This window comes from Ceratotherium simum, chromosome 3 (assembly GCF_057802395.1).
Source record: "Ceratotherium simum simum isolate JZ-2026a chromosome 3, ASM5780239v1, whole genome shotgun sequence".
Classification (NCBI taxonomy): Eukaryota; Metazoa; Chordata; class Mammalia; order Perissodactyla; family Rhinocerotidae; genus Ceratotherium; species Ceratotherium simum.
This window is the reverse complement of record NC_141902.1, coordinates 82667667-82695646: the sequence shown is the minus strand read 5'-3', so window position 1 is coordinate 82695646 and position 27980 is coordinate 82667667. Positions and strand designations below refer to the sequence as shown.

General features: G+C 43.9%; 1 long non-coding RNA gene across 1 annotated transcript; it reads right to left on the bottom strand.

The window, feature by feature from the left end:
• Positions 1-2073: 2073 nt before the first annotated feature.
• LOC147917669 (uncharacterized) lies at positions 2074-27236 on the bottom strand. The gene is made up of 3 exons (XR_015551745.1): positions 27046-27236; positions 6506-6788; positions 2074-4727 (listed from the first exon to the last, which is right to left on the bottom strand). It is a non-coding gene; the product is annotated as an uncharacterized LOC147917669 (long non-coding RNA).
• Between the last annotated feature and the right edge of the window lie 744 nt (positions 27237-27980).

Sequence of the window (27980 nt, the reverse complement as noted above, 5' to 3'; positions counted from 1 at the left end):
ACAGCAGTTCTCCTCTCTGACCCTGAAATCAAGGAGCTGTGGACCCCAGGACCTCATCCAACTCCACCCAGTGACTGCCACTCTCCAAATCCTACAGAGCCTGAGAGATCATTCTGGAAAAATGGAAGCAAAGAAACTCTGGGCTCAGGAAAATGGTCACAGCAGTGTAAGACAGAGGACTGGAAACAGGGATCAGGGAAAAGTCTGCCCCCGAATGTTGGGGAGACCTCCTTTCCACCCCTGAGAGTTGCAGTGCCCCACCTACTCCATTGTGCATGTACAGCCAGGTCAGGGAAAAGACTGACATGTAGGATTCCCCCCTCCAAAAGCTTTTCTCAGCATTTAACTTTTTTTTCTGATTTGGTTAATATTCATGAGAAATATCATTATGTGTCAGGAGCAGAGTGCACGTTGGGCACAGCTGTTCAGAGTATGCAATGTTGCTTGGCAGTATATACACAGCTACAAAGTGTATCGGAGTTGCGAAGCGTGATCATGAAATGAGTACTCCTGATTCCACCACCCAACTTCAGAAAATACCATGACCAATATAGGTGACGTCCCATGTGTCCCCCATCCCCATCGCTCTGCCTCTGCCCCAGTGGGAGCCACTATTCCTAAGTTCATTTTACCCTTCTCTTGCTTTTATTAAAAAATAATTTTAGGGCCAGCCCTGTGGCTTAGTGGTTAAGTGCACGTGCTCCGCTGCTGGCGGCCTGGGTTCGGAACCCGGGCGCGCACCGACGCACCGCTTCTCCGGCCATGCTGAGGCCACGTCCCACATACAGAAACTAGAAGGATGTGCAGCTATGACATACAACTATCTACTGGGGCTTTGGGGGAAAAATAAATAAATAAAATTTTTAAAAAATGCTTAAAAAAAATAATAATTTTACCAGACGTGTATTCTTAAACAATATATTGTTTAGCTTTGCTCAATTTTTAGTTTGATAAAAGTGATATCATCTCATATTACTGACTCTGCAGCTCTAAGAAATTCATTTTTCACTCATCATTGCATGTTGGTGGGCAGCATTAGGCCATTCATTTTCACAACTGTATAATATTCCACTGCATGAATATACTCTATTTTTATTTATATACTTTCCTATAGTTTAGTTAGACATTTAGTTTGTTCTCATTTTGGCTACTACAAAAGCTGCTAGAGACATTCTTTTTTTTTTTTTTAATTTTTTGTTTATTGCAGTAACATTGGTTTACAACATTGTATAAATTTCAGGTGTACCTCATTATACTTCTATTTCTGCATAGATTACATCATGTTCACCACCCAAATACTAATTACAACCCATCACCACACACTTGTGCAGAATTACCCCTTTTGCCCTCCTCCCTCCCCCCTTCCTCTCTGGTAACCACCTTGTACATGCTTTTTTAGCACCCAAAGACAAGAGTTTCTCCAAGGCATGTAGATAATTGATGGGTCATAGCATTAACTTACGTTCAAGTTTATGATAATGTTTTTCAAAGTATTTATATCACTTTACGCTCATACCGACAATGTACATGTTCCTGTTCTTTAAATTTCAAATACTTGATCTTATCAAATTTTTTAATTTTTGTAAATCAATGGGCATAAAAAAAATCCCATGGTAGCTTTAATTTTCATTTTCTTTACTCCCCATAAGATTGAACTTAACCTCATAGATTTATTGACTATGTGTGAAATACCTTTTTATATAAAAATACCTTTTTATATCTCTGGTCATTTTTCTATTGGGCTGATTGTCTTTCTGGATTTATAGTAGTCCTTTCTATATGCTGAATACTAATCCTTTTCCAGGGGTGTGTGTTACAATGACGTCTATGAGTTCTGAATTCATCTTTTATTCTTTTTTTTTATAGTGTCTTCTAAAGAACACCTAAATTACTGAAGAAATAATCTGTATTCAAGGATAGAAAGTCTCAATATTATAAAAATATCAGTTCTATCCAAAGCAGTCTACAGATTTAGTTCACTTGCAGTCAAAATCCCAGCTGTTTGTTTTTTTTTTTGTGGGGAAGACTGGCTCTGAGCTAACATCCATTGCCAATCCTCCTCTTTTTGCTGAGGAAGATTAGCTTTGAGCTAACATCTGTGCCCATCTTCCACTATTTTTGTATATGGGAGGCTGCCACAGCACGGCTTGATGAGCCGTGCGTCAGTCCATGCCCGGGATTCGAACCTGCGAACCCTGGGCCGCCCAAGTGGAGTGTGCAAACTTAACCACTACACCACTGGGACTGCCCCAGCCCCTGCTGGTTTTTTGAGGAACTTGACAAGGTGGGTTACCTTTTAATTCATTTTCCTATTTAAGTCAATGATTATTTTGTGCAAAAAATGAACATGGGATGGAATCAGCAGCCTTTTCCACCCCTGCAATGGTGCCGAGGATGTGGGCTGGGAGTCACCTGGACAAAAGTTTGAGTCCTGGCTCTGGGCTCACCAACTCTGCACTTGAGCAAATTACTTCCCTGAGTGTCCACTTTCTCGTTTGTATTGGGGATTGAATATCTAATGGGTATGCAACTGGAGATAAAAATACCTAATTATAACTTTGCTAAACAAGATAACATTTAAAGCCCCTGTAGAGTCTGTGTCTGGCACACAGTAGCCACTCAATAAATGCAGGCTGCCTTCCTCCCTTTTCCCTCACTGTCATCCCCAGAAGCACAGGGCCATAGAGACTTCCTGAGCCCAGTGGCCCAGCCTCTGTTAGAAAGAGAGGCCCCGCCCTTGGCTAGATGGCCCACAGGTCTCCTGCGGGAGTGGGCTGCATACACCTGGGCACCTGAACATGGGGGATGTTAATAGGCAGACAGGGCCAACAGTCCCATGCCATCTCACTCGAATCCACAGTCTCGGAGACCTATTTAATAATATAGTAACACAATGAGTAATAATAAATATATAATAATAAAGCTACCCATTGTAAAAGCACATGGCAAAGTTAAAGTAGCCCCTGGTTATCATTAGTACCACCTTCTGTTGTTATTGTTACATGCCAGTTGCTTTACAGAGAATATTTCATTTAATCCTCATAACCACCCTAGGAGCTTAGTCTGCATCATCTCTCCCATTTGACATCCAAAGGAGCAGAGGCTTAGAGAGGCCCAGGGGCTTCCTGTGCAGGGTGAGCCTCCCGAGCCTGCACCCTCCTCTGAGGTTCCACCGCCACTGTTGTCCCTTGCTGGGCCACTCCTGTCATTACGCCTGTCTCGTTGCCAGTACCTTTTCTCCCATGTCATGGACAGTCCTGCCCATGGGACATTGCCCACTGGTTTCTCCACCCTGACCAGACTCCCATGGGCCTCTGCCCTGTGGGGTCCCATGGACATGAACCTGTGCTTCCTATTCAGACCTGAACCTTTCCCTTCAGGGTGAACACATTCCAGGTTCTGGCCTTGGATCCCCCTTCAGAACACCCCATGGGAACAGATTCCCTTTCCCACTCCTGGCCAGGGTGCCCTAAGACCGTACTGCCCACCAGCCCAGTCTTACCACCCACAGCCCTCATCCGGGCTCGCACGGCCCATCCTCAGCCTAGCTCAAGCAGACCAGAGCTTTGGCTTCTCATCTGCAGGTGCAATCGCGGCCAACGGGGGCCCTTCCTAAGCTGTATGGTATTGTGGTTCAGCTCTGGGCACTGCATCCCACAAACTAGAGAAAATAGCAGTAATGATTAATCGAGATAGGAGTATATAAAGCATTCAGCACAACATTTTACAATAAACCTTCAATATACAGTAGCTGAATGCCACTGGTGCTTCTAGACACCTGAATCTCTACTCATTCTGTGCCTTAATCCACGATGACTTGTGAGGGGGTTTTAATCGCTGTGGTTTACGTGAAAGCAGAGTGTACTAGATGAAGAGTCTTGGCTGTTGGCCTCATCTCTGTCGTGCACTGTCACCTTCAGCCAGTCATTCCTGTTCCCTGGACCTCATTTTTTATATCTGTGAAATAAGCGATCAATGATTGCCAAGGGCCCCTCCAGATCAAGTATATCTCCTTCCTTTAGCTTTCAAATTATTCATCCAGTTCAATCAATGAAGAAACGTTGATTAAATGATGTTCCAGGGGCTGCCAAAGGTAGGAATGCTTTTCATCTTTGTGTTAGAGCATGATTTTAATCTATTTTTTATTACATGAGCTGGAAAATACCGACCACTAAGACACAGAGAGCAGTCCAAAGGCCTTGACTGTCTCTTTATTCCCTTTGAACTTGATGAAACGCAATACCCGCCTCTCCCTGAGCCCAGCGGTGGAGCTGCCAGGAGGCTGATGAAATGGAAGCTTCAGGGCTTCTCATGTGCACAAACCCCTTCCGACGCCCTCGGAGGGGCTCTGGCAGAATTTGTACATGGCTGTATGGTTTTGTCAAATTTTCAAAAGTAAGACATTTTAACTTCAATCAGTTAAGGCTGGGGCTCTTTCTACTGATGTCCCCTTTACCAGGCTTCCCATCATGTCAGGTGGCAGAGGAGTGGTCATGAGTACTTTTGGGGTCCAGCTATGGGGAAGTTGAGTTGAAGATACATTTAGCTTGGCTTCAGTGGGATATGTGCCTCTGATTCACAGTCACTTGCTTGTAGACCTGAGTTAGTGAGGACTGTCCTGGGGGAGGACTGGCTTCCACGGATACTTCTGCCATCCATCAGGTGGACTCACTCAATGTCACGATGCCAAGGTGCGGGGCCAGAGGTCCTAATATGGCCCTGTGCTACTGTGTTCAATACGAGAAGCATGTGTTTAGTGGAGTAGAAAAAAATACACAGATCCAGAAGCTAGTCTGTGGAATATTCTTCCAAATCTCACAGCTCGTATATTTATACAAAAGGAACTTGATAGAGAAATTCCAAAATTTGACAATAATCTTAAACATTTACATGACATCTCCAGTGACTTTTATCTGTGTTCCTAAGAGTAGCAGATTGGAAAGCTAAAAGTAACTTTTCAAACTATTAATAATACCAAAAAAAATGTAATTAACCATGCCAGAGTAAAGATTAAATTATCTTGCTATTCTATTTAAAAAAATCACAAAATTACCATTAAAGAGGATATAGCCAAAAGATCTAGGGAAAAAAATATTACTGGGTATGCCAGGCAGATAATTAACAAAAAATTATGTTATTTTGTGTCATTTGCAGTATTTGACAACTTTAAAATTTTGTAGCTTGTGATTTATTTTCTATTCTACATATTCTTTTTCATGCCTAATTTTATTAATTCATAATTTTCTAGTTTTATTCTCAAAGAGGACCCCCCAAATGCATAAGATTCAGGCTCCACAGGACTGGAATCTGCCCCCTGCTTTACCCGAGATGAGACTCTTCAGTTTTCTGAACAGCCTTGGGTCCCGAGTGGACGTCACTCACGGGGCAGTGGAGGGACCACAGAGGGACGCCCACGCATAGTCAATCCTAGGAGACATGCAAGCCGCATGGGGTGGGGTGGGTCTGCTCTGACCACTTCTATCGCTTTCAGGAGGGCAGATATGGTGAACCCAGGAGACGCCTGGTCACGCCTCCCGTGCTTCATTTGGGGCGAGGAATGGACACAACACCACATACGCACACACACGCACACACCCCCCCCCCCAAGCCAGCAGGGTCCATCAGAAAGGCCTTGGGCAGGAGATCTGCAGACGGTCCTCCCCTCCTCTCCAGCTTTGTAGCCCACAGGCATCCAGAGGCTTCTGGTCTCGGTCCTTAAGCTCAGCCCAGGAGAGTCTGGGGCTCCCACTTGCTTCCAGTGAGAAAGGAGTCTAATGGAATAGATAGAATATATCCCCCCTGGAATTAGGAGGACAAAATGAGATAGGAAACACGAGAGCAGAGCATCTGTCCGGCAGTCAGTAAGTGCCGTAAAGTCCAAACAAAAGATATCATCAAAGTTTAGGCCCTGCAGGTGAGTTCTGTGGACGAGCAGAGTTTTTATCTTTCCGTCTGGGCAAGCTCCATTTCTGCGAGGAGTCATCACTCTCTATCCTTGACCCTGGGCCACTTGAGCGTTCACGGTACCGGCCAGGCTCTGAAAGCATCTGGAATTGGAACTGGGCCGCTTGAGTCGTCAAGGACTTGATGTCACCCTGTCCTTACGGCTGGGCTTCCCCCACCCTGAGGAGGCTCTCAGATCTTTTGCTTTGGTTTCCTGGACCCTCTGCCCTAAGGTGGCCCCACAGGCTGCCCTGCAGGCCCTGTGGAAGCTAAACTGGAGGCTCCAGTGGTAGGCTGAGCTGGAGGCTTGCAGCCAGCATACCTCCAAACAGTATCCCTCAACCCTGCTCCCATTCACGCCTAGGAGAAAGCACAACGGAGTTGATCAGGGATTTCTGAGGAGGGCCTTCAGCTCAGTAAGCAGCTCCCTGCAGGACAACTGTGCCTGATGGGAGGATAAACAACTCAGTTAGAAAAGCCTGCCCATCCATTCTAGCTTACCAGGAAAACAACTGTCAAGGGCTCACTTCTGATAAAATATCGATTTCTGTACATTACTTACCATTCAGTGGTACCTTGTCTCTCCCAATGCCCCAAACCATCAGTCTTCCTTACAGAAGAGATTCTAGACAAAGGGACAGTGAAAATTAGAACTGCCCTGGGCATCTCTGATTCACTGGTGCTGTTATCACTTGCAACGTGCAGTGTGTGCTCCGGTCCTCACAGGGCCTGTGTCTACAGGTTCCTCCCGTCCTTCCCGGGCCTGTGGAACTCGGCCTGCCTCTATTTTCCACTAAATCCTTCCACGCGCAGGTCTTTAGCCTCACCCCAGCGAATGCTGAACACTGTAAAAAAAAAACGCAACGTCAAAAACGCCAGCCTGTATCGTCACTGATAGGCAAGCCCACCTCTGGCACCACGAACAAAGATTAATAGTAAATCTCAGTTCCTGGTTCCTCTCATCTTTCCTGATTCTTGGAAAAGTTAGTGAGGGGAAAAAAAGCAGAGATGGACAGGAAGTTGCTTTGGGTCTTCTGCTGAAAACATATTAGTTGAATACATGTAAATTTTTTAAAGCCTTTCTTTTCTTACATATATTGAGCACCTCGTATGTGCCAGGCTGTGTGCTAAGCATTCTGCACACAATATCTTCTTCAAACCTTGTGCTCATCCTGAAATAAGAAGTGAGCTAGTAAGAGGCAGAACAGGCCAGGGACTCAGCTTTCTCAGATTCCAATTCAGCGCTGTTTTGGTGGCTAAGTTTAAGAATTGTGGGGACCTTTCCCACAAGAGCTCCCTAGGGGTTTCAGGCCTCAGAAACAGGCCCTGAAAAGGTCCAGGTGGGGGCAGAGCCAGTGGTCAGATGTGGGGAGAGGCAAGACATTTAGTAGTTTCCCGCTCCTCTCTGCAGGGATGATAAGAAAAGAAAATTGGAATAGAAAAAAAAATAGTCCCAGGTTAAGAAAAGAGAAGAAAACACAAAGTACATTAATATTAATCGGAAGATATATAAATGTATCTCTAAATCTGGGGTGCTTAGCTCAAGCTTGTCCCTGAAAAAATCTGGCCAAGTTGAAGTTCTATCTCTTGAGAAAAAAGTCTTTCATTGTTTAAAACTACAACACACACACACACACACAAAGTACAGAGGATAACATAGTAACCGTGCATGTACTCTCCATCCAAAAATGAACAAGTATTGGTCCTCTAAAAATAACAAATTTACTAAATTCTCCTAGGTAATTGGAGAAAGGGGCCTTTTAAGAAATGTTTTCGATGGTGCCACCTGGCGGATTCATCCTAAAAGCGCTATCTGCTCTCACAAATAAATTTACTTGAGAGGACAGATTCTAGTACATAAGGAGACATTTGGTCCCCTAATTTTTCCCCGTGACTTTCCATTATTTTCTCTCTGGACATCCTCAGCCTCCTTTCCATTTCACTACAATACACTGATCCTTGACGTTCCCCATTTCATTTCATAGCCTTTCAGCTGCATTAGAGCTATTTTATGGCAAGATTTACAGCAACGTCAGGAATAAGAAAACTGCTGTAAAATAATCATGGAAAACATTATAAACTGGCAATAAAATTGGCCATAATGCACAGCTGGTATTTATGTGGGCCACCTGTTCCCTTTTTATCCACTCCTAATCAACTGCTTCTACCCCTTTCACCATGCTTTGCAAGACCTTTCACTTGCCTCTTTCTCCTCCAAAGGTCTTCAGAACTGACAGTAATTTCCAGAATGTGCTGAGCCCTCACATCAAGCTAACCTTGCTTCCCATGTAGCCATAACTATGCCTAGAGGCCCATCATGGCTGTTCCTTGTTCCTGAGTCTTCCAGCTCTGCCAAAACCCAGATGTCAGAAGAAAAGTTTACCAAAACTCTCATGCCAGCTACAAGACACGCTTGAATCCAAACACCCATATTCATATCAAAAAATTAAATGAAATATTCAAGGAGCTATGTACTGTGCACCAACTATGGAAAAGGTACTGGAGCCATAACTTGTAGCAGCAGTTTCCATTTAATGAGCACCTACTCAGTACAAGCTGAAAATTTTACATGTATTACCTCTAATTCTTGCCACAACTCTGGAAGTTTGGTTGAATCAATCACTTCTTACCTCTGTGACTTCAGTAAATAATTCTATCAGCCTCAGTTTAGAAGTTGGCCTATCAATAGTGCAAGAATGTAGTGAGAATTCAAAGGAACAGTAGTAATAGCTAAGATCCATAATATCCTTATTATGTGCTAAGTATCCTTATGCAAACTCTCTGCATATTAACTCATTTTATATAGTCACAACCTACCTATTAAGGGAGTACTATTAATATACTCAGTTCATAAAAGAATGCTGAGACCCAAGAGGTTAGGTAACTTGCCAAAGGCCACAAGCTAGTAAGGGGCAAAGCCAGGATGTGGGCCCAAAAAGTCATATTCAACAGCACAAGGTTCTTTTGACAACTAATTGTGACTATTGCTTTAATGATTAATTTTTTAAAAATTGATGAGTGAAGTCAGCCTAAATGTTAGAGTCAAGACTACCAAAAATTCTCTTCTCCATAGAGCTAATGGGAAAGTTGACAAAAATTGCCAGTATCAACGTTTTTCAGAACTCCAGAAATTAACCACTCTTGCAGCAACTGGGAAAGCATGTATTTAAAAAACAGCTGAATCTCCCTAACAACAGTGAGCTTTGTGGTTTTTAACTTACCTTAGTGCCAACCCTCACTCTCCAGCTCTGCAGTAGCCCCAAAAAATAACAACCTGCATTCCCAGTGCAGCCTTGGAGCCACCAGAGGGAGCAAAATGGAACAGGAGCTCTTTCAAAACCTCATTCCCAAAGAATTGACGTTATCTGCCCTGTCTAGTCAGACCCGCCTGGTAGGCCCCTGGAACACACTTGCAAGGCTGTCTGTATGGGACCTGATTTGGGGATTCACTGGTTTCAGACATTTAAGGGAATCTGCCCAGTCATTAGCTGACCACTAAGCAAACCAAGCAGAGACTTCAGTGGCCATAAGCGATAAAGAATACAGACTTTATTGAACTAGTTCAGAAAAGTTACTAAATAAAAACAACTATAAAAAGCAGCAACAACAATACACTCTGTGGAGGGGAGAGAATCTGATTTCCATTTATATTGTTTTAAATGGCCAGTTTTCAACTGAAATTACAATGTATGCCAAGAAAGAAGAAAGTATGGCTCTTTTAAGGGAAATAAAGTGATCAATAGAAACTGTCCCAAGGAAGTACAGACATGGACTTACTAGCAAAAGGCTTTAAATCAGCCATTTTAAATATGCTCCAAAAGCTAAAGGAAATCATGTCTAAAGACATAAAGGAAAGTATGAAAACAATATCTCACCAAATAAAGAATATTCATAAAGGAATAGAAATTATATATGCAAAAAATAGAAATTCTGGAGTTGAAAAATACATTAACTGAAATGAAAAATACACTATAGGGGAACAGTATCAAATTTAAACAAGTAGAAGAAAGTATTGCATATTTGAAAATAGGTCAATTGATATTATCCAGTCTGAAGAACAGAAAGAAAGTAAAATAAAGAAAATGAGCACAGCCTCAGAGGCCTATGGGACATCAAGCAAACCAACATATGCAACATATGTAACAGAAGGAGAGGAGAGAGAGAAAAGGACAGAAAGAATACTTGAAGAAATATGGCTGAAAATTTCCCAAACTGGATGGAAAACATTAATCTACACATGCAGGAAGCCCAACAAAGTCCAAGTAGGATAAATAAACTCAAAGAGATATACAGCCAGACACATCCTAATCAAACTGTTGAAAGACAAAGACAAAAAATGAATCTTAAAGGCACAAAAGAGAGGCGAATCATCAGGTACAGGGGTCCTCAATAGGAATAACAGCTGGTTTCTCATCAGAAACCATGAATGCCAGAAGACATTGGATGACAGATTCGAAGTGCTGATAGAAAACCAAAAAAATGTCAACAAAGAATTCTATATCCAGCAAAATTGTCCTTCAAAAATGAAGAGGAAATTAGGACATTCCCACGTGGACAAAAACTGAAAGAATTTATCACTAGACCTGCCCTAAAAGGAGTCCTTCAGAATGAAATGAAAGGACATTAGAAAAAAACTCAAATCCAGATGAAGAAATAAAGAGCACTAGGAAAGATAACTACATAGGTAAATATAAAATACAGTACAAATGTATTTTTGTTTATAACTCTTTGTTTCTCTTATCTGATTTAAAAGAAAACTGTATAGTCATAATTATAAATCTACATTGATTGACATACAATGTATAAAGATGTAATTTCTATGGTAATAAAAGCACAAAGGATGAGGGAGGGAGTGTAGCTATATAGGAGCAAAGTCTTTGTATACTATTGTAACTAAATTGGTATTAATACAAACTAGATTCTAATAAGTTAAGATATTAATTATAATCCCCAGGGCAATCACAAAGAAAATAAATTAAAAATATATAGTACAAGAAACATTAAAGAAATTAAAATAAAACACTAGAAAATATCTATATAACACGTCAGTAAAGGAAACAAAAGACAGGATAAATATAACAGAAATAGCAAAATGGAAGATATAAATCCTACATATCAGTTATAGATGTGAAATAGACTCTCTAATTAAAAGGCAGAGCATGGTGGAATGGATTCTAAAAAATACATGCTCTAACACAATAACCTAAACTTCTACTTTAAGATATAAGAAAATGAAGAGCAAACTAAACCCAAGGCAAGCAGAGGAAAGAAATAATAAGTATTGGGGCAGAAAAAAAAAGAGAATGGAAAAACAGTAAAGAAAATCAACAATGCCAAAACTTCGTTTTTGGAAAAGATCCACAAAATTGGCAATATTCTAGTTAGACTGACCAAGATAAAATAAAGAAAGATTCAAATTACTAAAATCAAGAAAGAGAGGATGTTACTACCAACTTCTAGAAATAAAAAGGATTACAGGGAATGCCAAGAACAATTGTATGCCAACAAATTGGACAACCTAGATGAAATGGACAAAAAAAACTTCCCGTGAAGAAAAGCTCAGGCCCAGATGACTTCATTGGTGAATTCTACCAAATATTTTACAAAGAATTAATACCATTCTTTCATGAACTTCCAAAAAGGAGAAGAAAAAGGAATATTTCCCGACTCATTCTATGAGTCCAGTATTACCTTGATGCCAAAAGCTAACAAAGACATTCACAAGAAAAGAAAACTACAGACCAATATCTCTTATGAATATGGTTGCAACAATTTTCAACAAAATGCTAGCAAACCAAATCCAGCAACATATAAAACATATTATATACACTATGAACAAGTGGAGTTTAACCTAGGAATGCAAGGGTGGTTGAATGTATGAAAATCAATCAATGTGATATACCACATTAATAGAACAAAGAACAAATACATGATAATCTCAATAAATGCAGGGAAAAAATTGACAAAAGACAATACCCTTTCATGGGAAAAATATTCAATAAACTAGGAACAGATGAGAACTTCCTCAATCTGATAAAGTGCATATATGAAAAAGCCATACTAATAATATTTTACTTAATGGCAAAAGACTAAGAGTCTTTCCTCTAAGATCAGGAACAAGACAAGGATGTCTGCTCTTACCACTTCTATCCAACATTGTACTAAAGATTCTAGCTAGAGAAATTTAGGAGAGAAAAAGAAATAAAAGGAATCCAGATTAGAATGGAAGATGAAAAACTAACTCTATTAACAGATGACATGATCTTGAATATAGAAAATCCTAAGGAATCCACAAAAAAAAACGATTAGAGTTAATAAACACATTCAGCAAAGTTGCAAGATACAAGATAAAAATACAAATCAATTGTATTTTTATAACTAGCAATGAACAATCCTAAATGAAATTAAGAAAACAATTCTATATCAACAAGAACAAAATACTTAGAAATAAATTGAACAGAAGAAGTGCAACACTTGGACTGAAAGTGCAAGACTTTGTATACTGAAAACTACAAAACATTGTTGAAAGAAATTAAAGAGAAGACCTAAACAATGGAAAGACAGCCCATATTCATTGATTGTAAGACTAGATATTGTTAGGATGGCAATACTCCCCAAGTTGATCTACAGATTAAATGCAATCCCTATCAAAATTCCAACTTCCTTTTTTGCATCAATTGACAAGATTATCCTAATATCCATATGGAAATGAAAGGGACCCAGGATAGGCAAAACAATCTTGAAAAAGAAAACAAAGTTGGAGGACTCACACTCCCCAATTTCAAAACCTACTGCAAAGCTACAGTAATCAAGATAGTGTAGTACAGGCATAAGGATAGACGTGTAGATCAATGGACAGAACTGAAAGTCTATAAATAAACCCATACATCTATGGTCAACGGTTTTTTGACAAGGATGTCAAGATAATTCAATGGGGAAGGAATAGTGCTTGGGCAAGTGGATATCCATTTTCAAAAGAATGAAGTTGCACACTGTGTACAAGAACTAACTCAAAATCAAGGATCAAAAGTCTAAATGTAACAGCTAAAACTATAAAAATCTTACAAGAAAACAGGAGTAAATGTTCATGACCTTGGATCAGGCAATAGAAAAATTGGACTTTATCAAAATGTAAAACTTTTTGAGTCAAAGGAGATTTTTTTACTATTGAGAAAGTGAAAAGACAACCCTCAAAATGGGAGAAGATATTTGCAAATTATATATCTGATAAAAATCTAGTATCCAGGATATATATATCTATTTTAAAAACTCTTATAACTCATCAATAACAAGACAAATAGTCCAATTTAAAATGGGCAAAGGATTTGAATCGACATTTCTCCAAAGAAGATATGCAAATAATTAATCAGCACATGAAAAGATGCTCAATATCATTGATAATTAGGGTAATACAAATCAAAACCACAAGGAGATACCAATTCACACTTACTAAGATGTCTATTATAAGTTTTTAAATAACAAACGACAATAGCTAGTGTTGGCCAGGCTATAGAGAAATTTGAACCCTCACACATTTCTGTGGGAATATAAAATGGGTAGCCACTTTGGAAAACACTCTGGTGTTCCTCAAAATATTAAACATAGAGCTACCATATGACCCAGCAATTTCACTCCTGGGTATGTACCAAAGAGAATGAAAACAACTTGTGTCATGAAACATAACACAAAAATATAACTTGTGTTATAAAAGCATAACACAAAAACTTGCATATGAATGTTTATAGCAGCATTATTCATAATACTCAAGAGGTGGAAACAACCTGATAGCCATCAACTGATAAGTGGATAAACAAAATGTGGTATATCCATATAGTGGAATATTATTCAAGCATAAAAAGGAATAATGTTCTATATATGCTACAACATGAGTAAACCTTGAAAACATTATGCTTGTGGAAGATGTCAGACACAAACGGTCACATAGTGTATGATTCCATTTATACGGAATGTCCAGAATAGGAAAATGCATAGAGACAGAAAGTAGATTAGTGTTTGCCACGGGCTGGAGGGAGGAGCAAGTGGGGAGTGCCTGCTAATGGGTACCAGGTTTCTTTTTGGGATAATGAAAATGTTCTGGAATTAGTAGTCATGGTTGCACAAACTAGTGAATATACTAAATACCACTGAATTGTACTTTAAATGGTGAATTTTATCTCAACTTTTAAAATCGATTCCTAAAATCAAATAAATCTTTTACATTGATGTAGTCGTCTACAACTTCCAAAGTTCTGTTTCATACCATTTCTGATCTGATCTTCAAATTCTTGTCCTACTTGCAAGGTGGGTATTATGACCGCCGTGGTCATTTGGGTCCAGATTCTTTCCTTTTTACCTCTGCCAAGCCCTAGGGCATTGCCCTTGTCTGAAGGATCAAAACTCAGTCATGATCAAGGCCTAGAGTAGTATAGAACAATTCTGCTCACATTCCACTGGACAGACGTTTATCAAATGGCACATCCACTTTGGAAGGAAGCTCAGAAATAGAGTCTAGCCATGTGCCTAGTGTCAGAGAGAGTAGATTTTGGTCAACAAGAAACTCTCTTTGCCACAGACTTCCATATTGAATTTTCTAGGCAAAACACCTCAGAGGACCAGCCTCTGAGTCACTAGCCATTCTGTAGGAACACATCTGGAGATGACCACCCATCCTAAGAAATCAACTCCTTGGTCTACCTTCAAAAACCTCCATAATCGAGCTCCAATTCACTCAGACTGCTCTGTATTCCCTAAACCTCACCACATTACACTGCTCTGGTTCAGCTGGTTCCGTGAGCACATGCTGATCATTCCAGACCCCCAGGTTGTTCAGGATGTTTGCCTCTCTCCCTTCATTCCATCTAAAACCTACCCTCCCTCCAGTCGGTTTCAAGTGTAGCCTGTTCTGTAAAGCCATCTTTGACAAGTAGCCTACACATGGCTGTGTGTTTTCCCTGAGCTCTTATCACACGTGGAGCTTTCTCTTGCATTGTGTTGGTCACTAGGTATCCAGAAGAATGGACTGCAGCACCCTACGCAAAGAGTACCCTGGTCAACTGAATTTACAGTGTATCTACTGAAGCATAGTAAGATGAAAAGGCTGCTCTCAATTATTTCATTTTCTAGTAGGGGAGATAATACAACTATCCATAGAAGACACTCGGATAAATTGCCCCAGGAGTTCACTTGTGGAAGAGCTTTCTCCGGAAGAAGTAATGGGAAGGTTGACTAGAGAAGGAAACGTTGGGTTCAGGCCAAGAAGGTATGTGACAGGTATGTGATAGTGTCCTTTTCACCTATCTTAGTCCCCCTCTCATGCATCCTTCCCATTAGCTACCAAAGTGATCTCTCTAAAATCTGACCAGGCTACTCTGCTGCTGAAAACCCTTCGTGGCTCCATATGGCCCACAGCAGCATTTCCCATAACGTGTCACAACACCAACCATTCCACGAACAATGAGCTCTTGGCCAGCGCTGCATTAAACAACCCTTGGAGGCTCAGAGGGCACATCAACATAGTAAAGGCTCTGAGCCTTCTACAGTAAAAAAGCCTGCTGTCTTCTTAATTCCCACTTTTCTCAAGTGTATTTGACCCCAGGATACTTTCTTTCATCAGATATATTTTGTCCACCCCAAGGTGTTGATGTGGTCCACACCAGGAATGGCTGATCTGCCACATAATGCCCAAGGTGCTTTGCATGGTACCCAACCCCTCCTAGAAGCTGGTTCTGTGTAGTTACACAGCATCATCTCCCACTCACCTGCATCTTGCCCTGAGCTTCAGCCACACTGAAGGCACCACACAGCTTCCTGCTCCCATGGTTGTGCACTTGCCTTCCTCTCAACAAGCCCCTCTTTTCTCCTAGATGAACCTCAGCTTGAAACAATGCTACCCAGACAAAACACCCCACTCTCTGGTCACTCCCAACACTGGGTATGGTGGAAAACTAAGTTCTAATCAACAAGATGAAAACGGAGGTGTTCTGTGCAATTTCCAGGAAGCCTTCTCACGAGAAAAGCACATGCCCTCCTTTCTCTCCTTCCATCATCTTGCTGTCTGGTACTGGAATGTGATGGCTGGAGCCCTAGGAGCCATCTTGGGCCATGAGGTTGAGGCCAGCAAAGCTGGAAGCAGCCTGGGAGGCTGATGACTTCACGCACCTGCCATACCCGCCCAGGAACACATACTTCTGCACCGTTGCAGGAGAGGGAAGCATTTGCATTGTGTTTAAGCCCTTTTGATTTAGGGGTTTTGTTCACTTAGGTGCCAGCAAACCTAATTTGAACTGATACGTAAGTTTTGCCTCCTCCTGTAGAATTCTTTAGCACATATAAAGCCCTATAATATCTACCGTCTTGTTTGATCCCCACAACAACCTTGAGAGATATGCACGTAAAATCCTGTGTTTAAACACAGACGAAAAGACTGTAAGGCCCCCAGCTGGCAGGAGGCCAGAGGTATTGGTGAGGACTAGGACTTCTGGCCCAGAGCCCAAGCTTGATCTCTGCATCCAAGAGCCCCAAAGAGTTGGTGAGGCTCCTCCTTGACCTGACTGCTCCCCAGCCCCTGAGTCAACTCACTGAGGAAAGCCCCCACCGCCGCCAGCGTCTACATTCTCCAGCAGCATCTTAGATTTCCTTGGCAGAGAACTCTGTACAATATTAGATGAAGCAACCTCCACCCCAACACACACACAGACACGTGCGTGCTCACACACCCAGGCCTTCCCTTAGTCACAATTTAAAGCCGTGCTTTCTGCTTTCATTCAATGTTAGAATAAGAAAATGACAAGTGAGGTCTTGCATCATTTGCTTTTTACAAATCCACAGCAGCCAGTTCCAAACCAGCCACGGAGGTCCTGGAGACTGCTGGCTTCTGCTGCCTGGGCTGGTAACACGTCATTCCTGCAGCAGTGCTTCAGGGTGTGTGAGGGATGAGGCTGCCAGCTGGTGTGGGTCAAGGTCAGCCCAATGGCTGCACAGCCTGGACAGAGCGAGAAACCCCTACCATCCTCCGTGCTGCGTCTTCAGGCCACCACACCAAGCATGGAAATTTCTTGAGCATTTCTGCTGCTGAGCTTCATGGAGCAATGAGGAGTTTGCAGATTGTTAAGGGAGACTAAATTCCCGGCAAATCCTTAAAATATATTTTATTTTATTTTACCCAAAGCAGATGAATACAACACAAGGTAGTCTGACAAGCAGCAAAAGGCAAACCAAGGAGGTCTGAGCTCTGGCGTGGTAGGCCGTGAGCAGCGCCGCGGGGCGTGGAGAACCCTGGTCTGAATGCAAGGGAGCCTCCTGGATGCAACTTGAAAGGCTGGGATGAGTTAGCAGCACAGGCAGCGGCCAGGAATTAATCCTTCTAATGGACTCCATATTGTTCCCCTCCTCATTAGCGTTCTTTACCCAGTTTGTGGCCTCTGCATTTTAAGAGAGATGTCAAGACCTGGAGATGGTCCAGGGAAAAGCAATAAAAATGATTAAAGGGCAGGGAAATGGGTCTTAGAAAAGGTGAGTGGAAAATCAGAGACTGGAGGAGACACGGCCACAAGTGGCTCTAACCACGGCCTTTGTCTGAACAAAAGGTCAGAAGCATCCGAAGCCCAGAAAACTCCCTCCACACCCTGGCTGCATCCAGTGGAACCACATGTCTAGGTATTTGGAAACAGCTTCTTGTAAAGCTTTATTTTTTCATTTTCATTCAGCTGGTGTCACGTTAACCCAGCCTGAGTCTAAATCAAGCACAGACACTTGCCTCCTGAAAGTTATCTCCACCATGTGTTGGCCCCTGGTTTGGGGTTTCATCAATTGAAATGAGCACAGGGATTTGTTGAGCCTAAAGTTTTAAATAAAAGGAGGATGAGAGGGTCATCAGAATCCCCAGACTGGGGAGACAACAGGTTTCAGAGGGGACACAAGAGAAAAGTGAGGAGAGAAACATTTTGCTTGTCAACTATGGTCAATGATCTGTCTTAGGTGGGCACGGCCACCATGGATGAGTAAGCTGTGGTGCCTGCCTGCAAGGTGTCCCAAGGGAGCTCGCCAATGTGCTGTGAGTGGTGTCCAGATGGGGCAGAGGCCAGGAGCTATGGGCTCACAGATGAGGAGCACCTAACTCCCTCTGGGCAAAGATTCCCTCTCGTTTAATCCGAGTATTTGCCTCCTGACCCTGAGTTCTTTGAAGTCTTTTTTGCCCAAGGTTGCATAGTCAGTGAGGAGGGAGTGAAATGCCAGCTCCAGGGCCAGGTGTCATAGCTACACAGCCAGGATGAATGTGAGAAAGCAGTCCTAAAAATATCCCATGTTATCCATTTTAAGAATCATCTCCTACTAGCTACCTAAAGAGAAACTAACAGTAATCAGCCAACAAGTATTTACTGAGGACCACCTGTATGTGAGATTTTGTAGAGGCTCATGGAGAAACCAAAGCATCTGACCCCAAGTGATTAGGATCCGCTTGAGAGGTGTCAGACATGGATGGTCATGGATGCTCAAGGTTCCGAGACATACAGATTCCACGTCGCCCATCTCCTCACCTCCACCCTGATTTCCTGGGGGCCCAGAGAGGCAAAATGACCTGGCCCATAGCAGACTATCAAGGGTAGAGCCTGAGTCCAGCTTAGTCTTTTGACTCTAAGGCCAGGGGTCTCTGAGCAGCCAGTGTACCAGGCTACAAATGATAGAAACCCAGTAAGGATGCCAGTCATGAGGGTCTGTGACTTCAGATAGGGGAGGGCCACTTCTCCCTGGGGAAGGTAGGGAGGCTCTGGGGAGAGTTAAAACCAGAGGCAGAGAAGAAAATTTATTGCACTGATCTGGGGAATGCCATATGCAAGGAGGCAGGACAATCTCATCCATGAAAATCTTTCCCTCCTGTCCCATACGTATTAATCAATATAAGCCTTTTAGTAATAAGCCATGATGAAAACCACTATGAAACTGATAAAACACCTACAAACACATGCACACGTAGCTGCAATCTCTCAGGCGTGCTGTCACTACTAAGAGATGATAAGAACCCAATTGTGAAATGTCCAGTGTTAAATGATGATATTAACGCACTAACACAACATTGTGAATGATGCAATATTCACTTTGGAAGCGGAGTCAGGAAGTTTGGAAGCAGGAGAAAAGGAGGGGAAACCTACTCCATAAAATAATTACCATCCATTCTTAGAACATCCTGTGAGTGCCTCTGTGACAGACCCTGGTGTTTGTCTGCATTGCTCCTTGCTAACAGATACCTGGATTTGTATTGAAGCCATGCACTCTACTAAGGTCGTGAGTCAGTGACCCAGCCTAAGATGGCAGTACCATTCCTCTTTGTAAGACAACCAAGCTCTCAACCTCCACTGTAATTAGGGGTGCCTATGTGACCTAGTTCTTACCAACGAGACTTATGGGAAAATCCTCTAATTGAGAGGGCAGCTTCAGGGGTACCACATAAGACTTGCCCACTGGATGGATTTCCCTCACCACTGTCTTGCAGGGTCAGCCCTGAGTGGGGTATAGTACAGAAGTAGTCCATTTTCATCTGGTACCCACATAGCAAAGCAACCCATCTGAGAACTGAGCTTAGCATTCTGCCTCTCCTGGTGGCTGGTCCTGAGAAATCTCTACGTAGCCATAGGTGTGAGCTGATGGAGATGCAGAGGTGTGACAATGGCAGTAGATGTGGGAAACTGGGCCACCTGCTGGTGCAGCTTCCTTGTGCTCTCTGGACTTGCTTGTGCCCCATCCCAGATGTAGCTCTTCCACCTTATGACTCAGTGAGTCAGACAGAACCCAGCTCATGTGGGACGTTCTGGCCACATAGTGACTTGATGTCCAGTAGTAGCTGCTCCATCTCTACTAGGGCCAATTGCACATCAGGAAATGTTTCAAATGATTGATAATTCGTGATGCAGATGCCATGGCCTTGCTCTACAATCCTAGGTGTCTACATTATGGTTCTCCCACTGGGGCTGCGAAAACTCTACATGGTAGCTCTTCCCCCCACAGTTACCACAGGGGCTGTTCAGTGGCTTGAACCACAGCCTCAACATGCTCTTGCCTGCTCTGGGCTCCACTCAAAGCTAACATCCTTCCGAGTCACCCAGTAACCATTTAGAGCAGTATTTCCAAGTGCAAGATATGCTGCACCCAGAACCCAAAGAGGCCTACCAGGCATTGTGCTCCTTTCTTGCTGGTGGGAAGTGTGAGATGCAATGATCGGTTCTTTACTTTGGAGGAGCTATCACAGTAGGCCTAGGACCACTGGACCCCTACAAACTTTACTGATTCCATAGGCTCTTGAATTTGTGTGGGTTTGCTCTTACTCTGTGGAGTTCTTGTGTCTCATCAAGGCCTCCAGTGCACCTTCTTGCTCATCAGGTCCAATTAACATGGTCATTGACATTGCGGACCAAGGTGACACTCTGTGGTAGGTGCAAATGGTTAAGGTCCTTTCTTAACATATTATGACAGAGAGTGGGGGAGTTAACATAGCTCTAAGGCAGGACTGTTGTTCTGGGCCGCTTCTGATCCTCCTTCCTGATAGGAATGGAAAAGAATCCATTCACCAGATCAATAGCTTTATACCATGTACTTGAGAGCATATTCATCTGCTTTAGCAAAGAAACCATATCTGGCACAGCAGCTGCAACCAGGGCTATCATTTTATTGAGTCTGTGGGAATCCACAGAATCATAAGGGCCAGAGTGGTGAATTACATGGGTATGTGGTAGCAGACCGCCACCCCTGCAGAGCTCTAATTTCTGCCACTCCCCCTGAAATGTGGGTGTTGTCTTTGATTTACTATGTTGACAGGCTTCCCCTTGTCCCCCACGTAATAGCTCTTACTCCACAGCCCAGGAACCAGTGTGGGGGTTCCTCTCACTATCAAGTATGTCCATTTCAATTATACATTCAGAGACTGGGGCAATAACCACCTGGTGTGTCTGGGGGTGCAGTGGACCCACTGTGAGCCAGATATGGTCCAGAGTGTATTTATTATGGGGGTACCATGTACCCCCACTTGAGCATGAATTCAAGACGACACCTCAGGATCCCAGGATCAGTTAGATGCTGTGTCTAACAGTCCCTGGAATGTCTGGGTATTTCCCTTTTGTCAGTGTCTAGTTCCTAAGTGGCTGTAGATCCCTTTGGGGAGCTCTGGGAATCATCACCTTCTGCACCTGCTGTGCTGTTACAGGATCCTTGGTGCTGGGGACACCGCCTTTCCTACAGTTACTAAGGTTCCCATCAGATAACTGTCTCGAGTCTGGAAAATAAGTAAGGCACCCTGAGTTTTTATTGGGGCAGGTGCCCTCAGTCTCCTGGTTTATCATTTCTTTTTGTTGTATAGATTGAGCAAGGCCCTTGCACGCTGTCCCTCTGGCCTGCCTTATGGGACTGCATATCCTATTAATCACCTTCTCAGCTCTATGAGTGTTCAGCCATCCTTGACTGCTACTCTGATCTTGCTGGTCATTAGAATACTTGAGGTCACCTTGTTCTGATGGTCAGGCACCACCACCTGGCCCACTGCTGTCAGGAAGCCCACTTCTGGAACAGCCTCTACCATCAGCCAGACCTATAGACAGCAGCTACTATTGAGCTTCTCAACAATGCTGCTGCCCTCTCCCCAGGACACTCCTTAGTGCTTTGGTAGGTGGAGTGTCCTCCAGGCCCTCCTTTGGAACATGGTCAGAGGGTGGGCCTTCTGGTCTGTATTCTATACACATAGTATATCCACTCTAGTATGCCTACTTCTCTGAGCCTACGGATCCCTTCTGTCATCACCTGACATGACTGTTCTAGGATTTCTACTTCACTTAGTGTATACCTGTGCTTTCTCCCAGCTTCTAAGAACCATGCTAGCTGAGTATTATACATCTTCATCTCCCAGATTTCTAGCAAGAATGCTAATCCTGTATCATGTGAGAGTGCTCCCCTATCAGTAAACTATTCCTTACCCAATTTTATGTCCCACCACTATCCCCCTCAACCCAGCAGCTGAGGATCCCGTCCCATGCGTACTCTCTGGAGTCCTGATGATACAAGTTGACCAGGTCCTGCAGCTCCCTCGTGGTCTAGTCCCTCTCCTCCCTTCACAAGCCCAGACTGTAGCTGGCCGGCTCAGGTTGTGGCTGAACCCTAGTTATTGGTCTGGAGGGCAGGACAGAAGGTGGAGGTAGATCCTGATTGGGGGAGGGAGCATTTTGTCTTACAAGGCAGAGGCCTCTGCATTGCCTTTAAGTAAAGGAGGAGTGCTAGACTTTAACAGGGAAGAGTTGGCCCATTGTGCAGGCCCAGAGGGTTCAGGGGAATCTGGAAATATAGGATTTTTGAGTACATCATCCCAGACATCCCCATCCCAAGTGTCAGGGTCCCACCCCTAATCTGATGAGGACCCTGAGATTTGCATAGCAGACCCATCAGGGTTGAGAATTCCATCTTCTAGATGGCTTCCCTACTCTTATAAGTGAGTCCCAGGTCAAATCCTCAGCTTTTTCTGCCCTCCAGCTGGAGGAAATCAGTCTCTATAAAAACCGTCAAGGAGGCCCTCTTGTTTTCACACTTAGCCTTACATTGGTGATTAATCACCCTGGCCTTTCATTGTCTTTCTCCAATGCATTGATAGCCACATCAATAGCCTTATAATTTCTAACTCTTAAAGTTTTCCAAACTTCTAAATGCCTTAGATATTATAACCTCCATGCCCACCTTCCTCTGGCGTCCCAGTCCAGCCCTCCACCTATGAAATTTCCACCAATACCACACTGTCCATGCCAGGGGCATTCAGTACTCCACCTACCATGGGGATGGGGGTTTCACTGCCAGCTGGCTAGTAGTGACCCAGCTCCAAAATTTTGAATCTGCTTCCTCAGATCACTGCTGGCACAGATTTTGATGGCTCTGAAGCTGAGTTGTCCCCAATTGAGGCAAGGTTGCCAGGCCTTTAGGCCCCTCCATTGACTAGTCCTTGGGTGCAAATTGCCGCCGAGGAAGGGGTGTGGCCTTGGATGGACAGCTCCCATCTGACACAGAGAGGACAACTCCTGGAAAGGGCCATGGCTGTGAGCAGTCAGCAGGCAGCACCCCGGCAGTCAGCGGACTGAGGGCCTTGGTCTTGAAGGGAGATTCGGGCACCATACCTCGGCATCTACTACAGCATCCTAGTCTAAAAGAATTGGACAAGCTTACAAAAACCCATCCCACAGATGAGCATAAGTAAAGAGAGATACCAGAGCTACAGGGAGGTGAGGAAAGAGAAATAAAATAAAATCACATTTAGCACACAAAATTTACCCCGGAGGTACAACACATCTATTCAACATAAGCCACAGACTTGATTCTAAGCTTCCCAGTGACCAGCGATAAGAGAAAATGTGATCATCTCTAAGATTCACAGAATCCACAGGATAAAAACCTCCTACACCTTCAAGAGCATGACTGCTTTTCTCGATGCTCCTCCGGGTCCTGACAGTGTGGGCCTCCTGAAGTGGACAGGCACACCCACATCACCCCTCTGGTCAGCGTAACAGCAAGTGCTTCACAGCAGCTTCTCAGAGCCCACCTAGAAGCTCGCCTCAGGCTCAGTAGCCAAGAGCAGCAGGGTGAGAAGTTGCAAGTCTGTACCTTTCTTTGAACAGCCCAACTGTACGTGAAACTCTGCCCAGGCAATTTCGTCTCTACTTCCACCTTCACAGAGAGAAATGTATGAAAACATTCTCGGAACACCTGTCTATCCGTTGGTAAATTTTTTAAAGAGTAGGTACAATAATTGCAATAACCTATTGCATTTTTAAAACATTTGTTCAGCAAACAGTCTTTAAAAAATCAAATCATTTTCATTTGGTTGAAAGGCTGGTAATAAATTAAGCCTTTCATGCCCATAGAAAATGTTTTTTTGTTTTATTTCCAAATCTCCCCCTGTCGACATTCAGAGAGAAGTATTTATGGGGAAAGCAAAACAGACGATCTGGCTGTGCTGCTGGAGGAGGGCCACATCTGTCTCCAAGTGCCGCACTGCTTACCCGGGATAAATCTTCCTCTCCCGTGAACGCTGGAGCGCCGGCCTTCTGGGCCTCCTCCCCCGATGGCCTGTGTTTCCAGCTTCCTCTCCCACACAGAGACACTCACCACAGTCCCAGCCATCCCCTGGCCCCCAGCATCTTGGGACCCCTGCCCCACTTTTCCCTGGAGGTTCACCCCCACCCCCCCGCTCTTCCCTTAGGTCATCAATACGCCTACAGTTCTTTCCAACTTGGGGAGGTCAAGCGTTATTCTCCCAATACTTTGCTGCATTCCAAGTCCCTTTTTTCCCTTTTGAAGGACTCTGACCCATCTCATGAGTCAAAGCATAAATGGTGAAATTTGAAACGTTTTCTGCTCATTCCAGCCTTAATGGTCCACAAAAAGAGCACTCCAGAGAGAAGCCAGGCCTTGTCGTTCCCGCCCTGCTCTCTCTGCAAGGCAAGACCAGGGTCTTCTTGCTCCATTTACCTGGACAGAAAAGCACTCCCCACCTAAAGTCCTGTAGTGGCCAGCTACAAGTTATGAATTCAAATGGAGCAGAACACGCTGCTGAATGAGGCAGCCCAGGATCAGCGCAGGCTTTCCGGGGGAGCGAGGGGCCATGTGGGAAGGACGTGGGGCTGGGATTTCTACAAAACCCAGTGCAAAGTCTCCCTCACCTTTATCTTTCTGGGCGTCTCTGCTAACCTCTTAACAAGGGTAGTAAAGCCTACCCTCCAAATCTGTTGTGAGGATGGAAGGTCAGCCTGTCTTCGTGGTTTGGGTTCCTACTTGAGCAGAGCCTGAGACAAAAAAAATCCAAGTGCCAGTAGTTTATTTGGAGATAAATCCATGTTAGTTTTCTAGGGCTGCCATAACAAATTCCCACAGACTGGGTTGTTTATACATAGAAATGTATCAGCTCACAGTTCTGGAGTCCAGAAGTCCAAAATCGAGGTGTCGGCAAGGTTGGCTCCTTCTGAGGGCCGTGAGGGAAGGATCTGGTCCAGGCCTCTCTCCTTGGCTTGTACATGGCCATCTTCTCCCTGTCTTCACATTTCTTCCTTCTGTGCATATCCCTGTCCTAATCTCCTCTCACAAGGACATCAGTCGTACCAGATTAGGGCCCACCCTCATGACCTCATTTTAATTTATGAAGGGGAGCAGAATGTGCCAACTTAAAATACGCCTCTGTGGCATGAGGATTATTTTGAGTTGATTATTTTTAGAAACTGCAGACACAAGAAAAGCTCTGAAAATAGAGAAGTTAACCTTTTGTAAGGGAAATTCATATTAGTAAAGGAAACTTACATTAGAAAGGGGGCCTGTACCAGGAAGAGAGCTATTACCAAAGGTCACTTTTTACCTGAGAGACTTCTCTGCGAGGCAGGGCATCCTGTGTTCACCCAACATTTCCTCTTCTCACCTTCCAGTGAATTGCGTTCCCCTCTTTGAAGCCCCAGACCCCTGTCCTTCCCTTAGCTCACGATGGTATATAAGCCTCAACCGTCTGGCCACCTCTTGCGTCTCATATCTTTGTGGGGCTCCCATATGTACATCATTAAAAAGGTTTTTTTTTTTCCTCTTATTCCTCTGTCTTTTATTACAGAATGATCTCAGCAAGAACGCAGAAGGGTAGAAGAAATTTTTTTTCCTTCCTTACAGTTTAGTACCTCTTTAAAGACCCTATCTCCAAACCCAATCACATTCTGGGGACCTGGGGGTTAGGGCTTCATATGATTTCTGGGGAGGACACAATTCAGCCCACACCAGCTCCTCAATCCCCTCAAAAGAACAGTCACAGGGAGAGTTGCAAGTGGACAGGGAAGGGGAGGAAGCCAGTAAGGGCTGTGCTATCAAGTCAGTGGCTGCTCTCGGCACCTGGAACTCAGTCCCACCAGGAGTTCTCAGAGACAGCAAGTCCCTAACACACGTGAGAATGACCCCAGCCCAGGGCACGGAACACTGGTACTTACGCACCAAGCCCATGTGAGAATTCCTTCCTGGAATTTTAAATATCCTAAACCCAAAATGCCAAAAAAATCATGTGACGATTCAGGAAAATGGGAAAAAGCATTATAAATTTTAACAGTCAACATAGAGACATCACTGGTTCAAACAAAGCCACTGAGTCAGGTTGGAAGCAGGAGCAGGAGAGGCTGGCAGGTAGAGTGGAAGGTTAAGGTCGACGTTTCTAGGAACCAGGCAGGAGCACGTAGCAGAGACACGTCGCAATCTCATCAGTCTTGCTCCTTTCGTGAACATGTGACAAGACTGTGTTCCTGGTCCTGTCCGCTGCTAATGTCATTCTTGCAAATACAATGAATATTAATAAGTTTATATGCGCAGTGTACGTTATACAAATCCTATGAGTGCTGTTGATGTTCCAGGAAATAACAAGTTTAGCAAGCAATTAAGTCAGTCCTTAAATTTGCCATTTCAACACATGGCTGTGTAGTGCTATTAAGCCTGCTAAGATACTGAATGTTACATTATTCAAATTCTATTTCTTAATGTTCACTGGTGTTTTCCAGCATTTGAGCATTTACTTTAGGCTACAATTCTTTGTAAATACCACTAAAATACTTCTTAAACTACTACAAAAATACTAAATGTGACTTTCCCTTTGTAAATACAACTACAATACAGAATAATTTATGATTTTAGGAATTCCCAGGAATTCTGATTTCTCATCCCCAAATCCCAAAGATAAATATCTGTCAGGAATTTAAAAGCACTAGTTGAGGGGTGCCCCCAGGGCCATGAGCCCTCTGACATACAGCTCTCCCTGTGGACAAGTCTGGCCCTGCTCCAGGAGACAGAGCCAAGTCTGCTGACAGGGGCTCGGGGGTCACAGGAGGCCGCCCAGGAGGGGAAGCAGGGACCTCAGAGGGGATGCAGCAGAGCACCAGCAGCATCGACAAGTGCCTAAGGCAGTGCCAGTACTCCGGACAGTGATCCGTCACAGCTGGCTGTCCCCACCAGGGCCATTGTCACATCCTTCCCCTGAGAGGTCTCTCATGTTGTTCCGAGGCCTGTACCTATGTGGATGAGTTCACATTTCCTACACCCATGCCACCCCTGTCAGACAATCCTGCTAACCTGCTTCAGGTCAATCATTCCGCTTCCTCTGGGCGCCCCGCATCCTTAAATTGCATGTAAACACGCTTGGCCTTCACCCGCTCAGGGGCAGTCCTGCAGGCCAGGCCAGAAATGGCCATTCCTCCTCATTTTTTTTGCTTCCAAAATAAATCTTTCCTCACTCAGTCCCTAAATAGTGTTCACAGCAGGCTCTTGAACCCCTGGCATAGGCCCCTCCCGTCTTTGTGAAATCACATTCCCTGGGCCCAACTGACATCTCAGAACCTTCTCCAGGTGCTGCCTCCTCCCTCCAGGTGCCGCCTCCTCCCTCTAAAGGGCCTTAGATGGAGACATTCCCCGCAGCAGGGGGCCACATGTTTTTCCTGTGCTTAAAGATCCCCTTAGGAGGGTTTTTAAATGAAGATTCCTAGGGCACGCCCCCAGGAATGCTGATTTAGAAGGTTTAGAGCATTCTTTAGCATTTTTATCCAACTGCGCTGGCAGTTCCCAGGCAGGTCACCAGAAAGCCACATTTAGAGAAATACCCCCCATGTGGCCCACCTCGGCAATGCCTTTGTTTGTCCCCCAGCTCTCCCTCTCCCCTCCCATTGCCGGCTCAGTCAACACAGCTACTGTTTCCTCTGCCTCCTTCTAAGGGACTTCCACTTCAGGCAACAGGCCTTTCCCCATCACATGGATAATTGTGCCATCGACTTAAATGGTCCAAGTCTTATCCCAGGTATCTCAACTCTGAAACTCAATGCGTCAGTCTGGATCCAATCAGGAGACAGAAACCTGGTGAGAGATGGCAAGATGGTAAAAGAAAGCGCCTGCCCCAGTAAGGATGAGAAGTTTAACATAAACAATTGTTAAGCTCTGATATGACAGTAACTACAAACATGTAGTGAGAACTCTAAAGGAACCAGAAGGAAACCCAAGGAAGGACACACCCCCCC